The sequence below is a fragment of the Cucurbita pepo genome, unplaced genomic scaffold (genome assembly GCF_002806865.2).
Source record: "Cucurbita pepo subsp. pepo cultivar mu-cu-16 unplaced genomic scaffold, ASM280686v2 Cp4.1_scaffold000532, whole genome shotgun sequence".
Classification (NCBI taxonomy): Eukaryota; Viridiplantae; Streptophyta; class Magnoliopsida; order Cucurbitales; family Cucurbitaceae; genus Cucurbita; species Cucurbita pepo.
Window position 1 is genome coordinate 1 of NW_019646761.1, and position 6,241 is coordinate 6,241.

A 6,241-nucleotide genomic window follows, 5' to 3' on the forward strand; every position below is an offset into this window, starting at 1 on the left:
CTTCTCTTTTCTCTCTCATCCATCCCTTTTTCGCCCCTAATTTTCTCTGGGCTTTAAGAAATCAAAACAGAGCTTTTATATTTTCAGGTGGGGTTTCTTTTTCCCCTTCAAATTTCCTTTCTTTTTTAACTTCCCACCCTTCCCCTCTCTGATCTTATCTGCGTAATTTCCATGGCGGCCTAAAAGGGGTGGTGGAAAAGGTTCTTGGGTTACCCGTTGGGCATCTAGCTGGGGTCACCACCTATGACATTTCATTTTTCTGTACGAACCAAATTGAAAAAAGAGGAGAATTTATAAGACCCCCTTCAACGCTTTTGTTCTACCTTGCCAAGATTAGATTTTTACACAAAATTCTCCCATAATCTTCTTAAATAAAAACAAAGGAATAAAAATATTGGCATTCTGCAGTGGAAACAACACTACAGAGACTGTCTGCTTGCTTCCTCACCTGGACTTCCTCACTCTGACAGGAAAACCAGAAGCTTATGGATTTCATTAATCCATAATCAAAGTAATTAATATTTAAACAAGAGGTTTACTTGATTCCTGTGAATTTGTGATGTGATGTGATGTGATGTTTATTCTGCCCAGATGGGTTTGCTTTTGTGAAATGTGAACTACTACTATCTTTCATCTGGACCCTTGAATTTAATACATCATTTCATCCAACACCTGACCTGGCTTGCCCTTCTAGAACTGTCCCAACAATACATTTTAATGGTCTAATTTTCCAGCGTTTTTTTTTTTAAACCTTAAAATAATTTTACTTGTCTTTTTTATTTATTAGGAAAATAATTTCAATTTAGATTAATATAGATTTTCTTTAAGTTTATTAAATTTACTATTTTAAAATAATTTTCAAATTAATTAATTTATAATAAATGGGGTTGATGGCCCAAAACAATACAAAATTGGGCCCAACGCTTAATGGGCTGAGAGGAGTCTTTTGGCCCAATCGGAACGGATAGAAGGATATGCAGTTGGGACTTTTGGCGCTTCACCGGCGGTCGTTGCTCCTTCTTCTTCTTCTTCGTTTTCGAATCCCCTGAAGACCGAAAGATTCAGGCAATAACAGAGGGGATTGACGAATAATGCTCGGGTCTAATCTTTCACACTTGACATTTCATCCACCGTCTTCACTCTCTACATCTCCAAGATCGGTTGCTTCTTGTTTGGTGTCTCTTAACTCTCCTTGCAGGAGGCTCTCTTCCAACTTCTCGCTTCCCATTGTCCTCAGGTAATTCTGATTCTAAGCAGTTGTTTCTTTGTGATATTCGTACAGGTTTTGCTTCAGTTAGTAAATCACTCCTTGTAAATTCTATGAATTGGCATTTTAATGTTGCAGGAAGCCTATTTGTAGTTTGATTTCTTTGGGGAGAGTCCATGGTGGAACCTTGATACCTCTATGGTATGCAACTTATATGTCTCTGACTGCAAATAAGATTCTAATGTTATAGGTTGATTTTTGAGCTAAAACGTGGAGTAATCAATTTCTGATTGAAGTATGATGTGAAGGCACAGGGTTATAATTATGTTATGTTCTTTCTTCATGCAGGCATTTTTACTGATTTTTTTTCTAAGAACTAGGGGACAAGACTTTTTTCATTGCAGTAAGTGTGAAATGATGACCAAGTTCTGGTGGGAAAAAGAAACCTTGTAGTCTCCTAAACATGGATACAATAAGAAAGAACTTGGGTTATTGTTTTCTGAAAAATAGTCTTAATTTTGATAGAGTATCGTGCTTCTCCTAATTCTATGTTTACTTTCTTCTGTAGCCTCTCCTAGCTGCTAGGAACTCTGCTGCTATTGTTTTTACTGGAACTTTTGGTGCTCTTGCGTATGTTATTTCACCATGTGCTGACTATGTATATATATTTTTTTTTTTTCCATAGTCGCATCCATTTGGATAAATTCATATCAGTTACCAACAAAGAATCATCATCATCAGTTTTGTATGAATAACAGCTGGGTAGGGACAACATATTAGTAATCATGAGCTTGCAGTCTCCCTATTTTTGGGTACTGTAATTAGATATAATTTAAGATCCTTCTTCTTCTTCTTCTTCTTTTTCTTCTTCTTCTTGTTTTTTAAGGTTTAGGATCTCTGTTATTGTTTTTTGAAAACTTTCAGGATCTTTATATAAAAAAGCGACTCATGATAGACATGCCTTTAGTAGTCAAATAGTGTTAAGATTCAATTGGTTCTGTGCCGGGCAATGATATTAATTCAAAAAGAGATGAATCACAAGTATTATTTGAAAATGCTATGCTGTTGACATCTCATGAAAGCACGATAAATTTGCTATCAAATCCTTCAAGAGGTTTTTGTCTATGGCAGGGCAATGACCATCATATCTGTGTTCTCGGACGAACTTTTCACTATGTTGATGAGATTCTTCCATTCAGGTACGCTCCTTGTGATAAGCACCTCTTTAGGAATGTGAAAAAGGAAAGAGTTTCAGTTCTTAAACTGTACGTTGATGCACCATTATTCCAATATGGCTTAGATTTACTGATATGGGCCTAAATGAGATCATGGATTGCGCCCTTTTATTATTTTCATTTTATTGTCTTAAACTCTGATTCCTCTTTAGAAATTCCAATTGCATCAATATATTTGGTTCTTTAGCCCTCTTGTCTTACGTATATGATCACAGGCTAGGTGAGATTGACTTACCAGTTGATGATATTGCTGCTGTCTGTCTTTTGGTAAGTATAGTCGTTTTGTGATTGGCAAAACATCTTATATTGCTTCCTTATACACTAGAGTAGAGCTGTATGCTTGACATAACAACCAAATGCGAATTCAAAAGTTTTTATGGATGTAATATATTGCTTTGGGCTAATTTCAGGTGTTGTATTTTGGGGTCTTAACATTGCTTGATGCCAGCTCAAGCGATGGACTAAAGGCAGAAGATGAGCAGAAGGAGGTAATCCCTTATACTGATGTCTGATGTTTGTGGAAGTATCCTACAATATCCCTTTCTTTCACTTCTTGTTCAAGCCCTCAAGTGTATGTCTCTACTGTATTTATGACAATTAATTTATATTAGCCAAGTGTTGGGTTTTATGTAAGAACAAACTAGAATTTTATATCTTAAAAGTATATAGAGGAGAATACTAGATAATTAAACGGAAATTTCGGAAATAAATTAATACACCTTGGTGTGATGGCGAAGCCCCATAAAAGACAGGAACTAATCTCAAAACCACTGTAAACTTAAGTTTTTATTCCTTCTCTCAAGAATTATATGAAGTCACCAAAAACCCGTGGCTTGTGTGATTGAACTCCAGTAGCTGAAAATATGTCACAAATTAATAGTTTTGTTTTAATCTGAATCAGGCAGAGATAGCGGTCACAAAATTCTCAGGAAATAGTGCTGGGATCTTAGCTCCTGCCAGTACTGTCATCAGTACCTTTGTATTAGTGTTTGTAGCTGAGTGGGGCGACAAGTCATTTTTCTCTACAATTGGTAAGCGGACAGGTCTTTTGAAATCTACATATTGTTGATGTTGGATTAACTTCTTATCAAATTATATTGTTGAAATCTACCACTAGAAATGATGAGTTTCCTCATTTTTCTGTTAACTACGAAAAGCTGAGTTGATCACCAAGTCTGAAGTATATAACTTGATTGAAAGATCAGATCGAATGAAGTAGATATACAAGACAACATGAATATAACGTAATGGTTAAGATATCAATTCCTTCACTTGAAGTCAGTGGTTCGTATTCTCGACCCTACATTTGTTGTAGTAAAAGAAATGAAGTGAAAATACAAATTTAAACTGTTTTTTTTTAACAAGAAACAAATTTTTAAACTGTTACATCTTTCTGAACTGTTATTTAGAGCTAATAAAGAATTGATATCATTATGTGGACTAAAATTTTATCTTTGAACTTTATATTGCCAAGAATTTTCAAGTGTTTTTCTGATCTAATTCTTCCTCCTATATCTGAACTCCAGACTATATTTTCTCTCTTACATACATATTTTTTCTTTCTCCATTGTGTAGCCCTTGCTGCTGCTTCTTCACCCCTTGGAGTTATTGGAGGTGCCCTAGCTGGTCATGGTGTAGCAACGTTGGTAAATACTTTTCTTTTTGCAGCATCCAATTCCTGATTTGCGTAAACATTACTTTGTATGACTAAACAAATTCTCAGTGGGAAAAGTTGATCTCTAAAAAGGGTGAACAATTTTGAGTGTACACGGAATCATGCACATCCATCTGTGGTTGTTACACTAAGTTGAATCTTACTTGCGTATCTGAAAGTGGGTCCATTGATTAGAGATTGGGGCAAGTTTAGTGCATGAATTTAATAGAAAGCACGCATTAAATACTTCAACTTCTAATAATACATGTGTATGTATGTACCAAACCTTCAGTATCGATTTATCATGCTCACGTATCAAGTTTCCAATTTTCTAATCCAATTTTGACAATAAATCTGCAGCTTGCAGTTCTAGGAGGTTCTTTACTAGGGACATTTTTATCAGAGAAGGTAAGATTATCATTCATTCTTCGGCCACGTTTTTTTCACATATGCCTTTTTGAACGTTCAGAACTATCTACTGCACATTCTACCTACCTCCAGGTGGATAAACTTGATGTTTTCCATACGTGAACTTGATATGAATTTCCTGCTTCCTAAGTAATCTTTTTTTTTTTCTCTCTTTAAAAACCGTACCACGACAACTATTTTTAACTGTTCAATATGGGTCAGAAGGCTAACCAGCCAAGATTATGATATGAAACATATGTATTTGTCTTTTTTCCCTTTGGGGGGAGAGGGGGCTGTATTAAGATCAGCAATTCCCTGCACCAGGGAAAAAGAAAAAAGAAAAAGGAATTGATCCTTCATATTATTACTTTTTCAGCAAAGAAAATTAAGACTTTTGGAGTAAAGTATTTCTTTAGTTTTTCAGTTATTGGCACAAGTTTACGAGTAAAGGACGATCAGTGAGAAATTATTCGTCAAACTTCTCTTTTGAATGTTCTAAAAGCAGTCTTGTCTCCACCAAAGAGAGGGGAAAAAAAAATCAAAGTAATTATTGTTTGAAATCCCATTTGCTTTCTTTAATTCTCTCTCCCAACCAAATATGAAAAGGAATGGAATATCGACGTAGCACTTGTCTTTTGTTATTTTTTCCTTCTGGAATCTAGATATGTCCGATTTTTACTGCGACTGTATTCTTTCTTTCTTTCTTCCTCCAGAATTCCATAGCATCATGCAAACGCAAACAGTTCCGTCCTAGTTGCCTATATTAGTTTCTCTTATATGCACATGAGTTTTTTCAAATGCACTTGATGCTGTCAGTTGTCAATGTATGTTCTCTACGCTACTCACGAATTATGGTACCCAAAAGTGCTTATCTTGAACCATTCAACATGAACATATACCAGTGAATATATCTTATCTTTTCCACCCTCGAAAGTCTCAAGTTACGTTAGACAATTGAGTGTCGATTAGCAAAATGGCTGTGCAGTTTAGCAGCATCATTGCATATGTGCTTTATAAAAATGTCCCACCCATTAGTTGAACGCAACAAATTTCTGGAACAAGAAAGTTTTATGCTTTTCAGTCTTCCTGAGTTGCAACTATTAATAAGTCTAGGCCCACCTACTAGGCTGCTTGTTATTCTTATTGATGCTAACTCAAGTTGCCTGTTTTTATCTCAAAAGTGGAGCATATTCTTATTCCTGGAAGTTACGTACACAAAGGAAGTTTTTGTTCTAACATATACCGTTTTATTTGCAGATTATCGCCTACGTTGGAGGTGTTCTTTTTCTCGTCTTCGCTGCTGTAACATTAATCGAGATAGTAAACTAGGAACTGTAATTTTTCTAACTCTCATCTCAACTGTTATTCATGAGTTAAGTTGTTTTCTTTGTGGACTAATGATAAATGTCTCAGCAACGATTTCTGGGTTGTGCATATCAAACAAGTGTAAACGGAGTAGAAAGTTCAATCAGACCATATAAAGTCGAAAAGCTCGGAATCTAACGGTTGTGTGGCTTTGACTTCTTATCCTTCGTGAATGAGACAAATGAGAGGTTGGCCTCGTTTTCTGCGTCTTTTAAGCACTGTTTTTGGTAATTAGGCTTTTATTTGATTGAGAAAGTTGTTTTTTTTCTTTAGGAGATGGGAATATAGTTGGTTGAGGGTTTCAGGATTCTGCATGCTCATGCCTGAAGTCTCGCTCTCAATTTTTCGAGGTCAGTCTTATTTCAAGGCATA

At 35.6% G+C, this 6,241-nt stretch overlaps 1 pseudogene; it reads left to right on the forward strand.

Moving 5' to 3' along the window:
• The first annotated feature begins 1,014 nt into the window (after positions 1-1,014).
• LOC111785522 lies at positions 1,015-6,232 on the forward strand (annotated as a pseudogene).
• Positions 6,233-6,241: the final 9 nt, after the last annotated feature.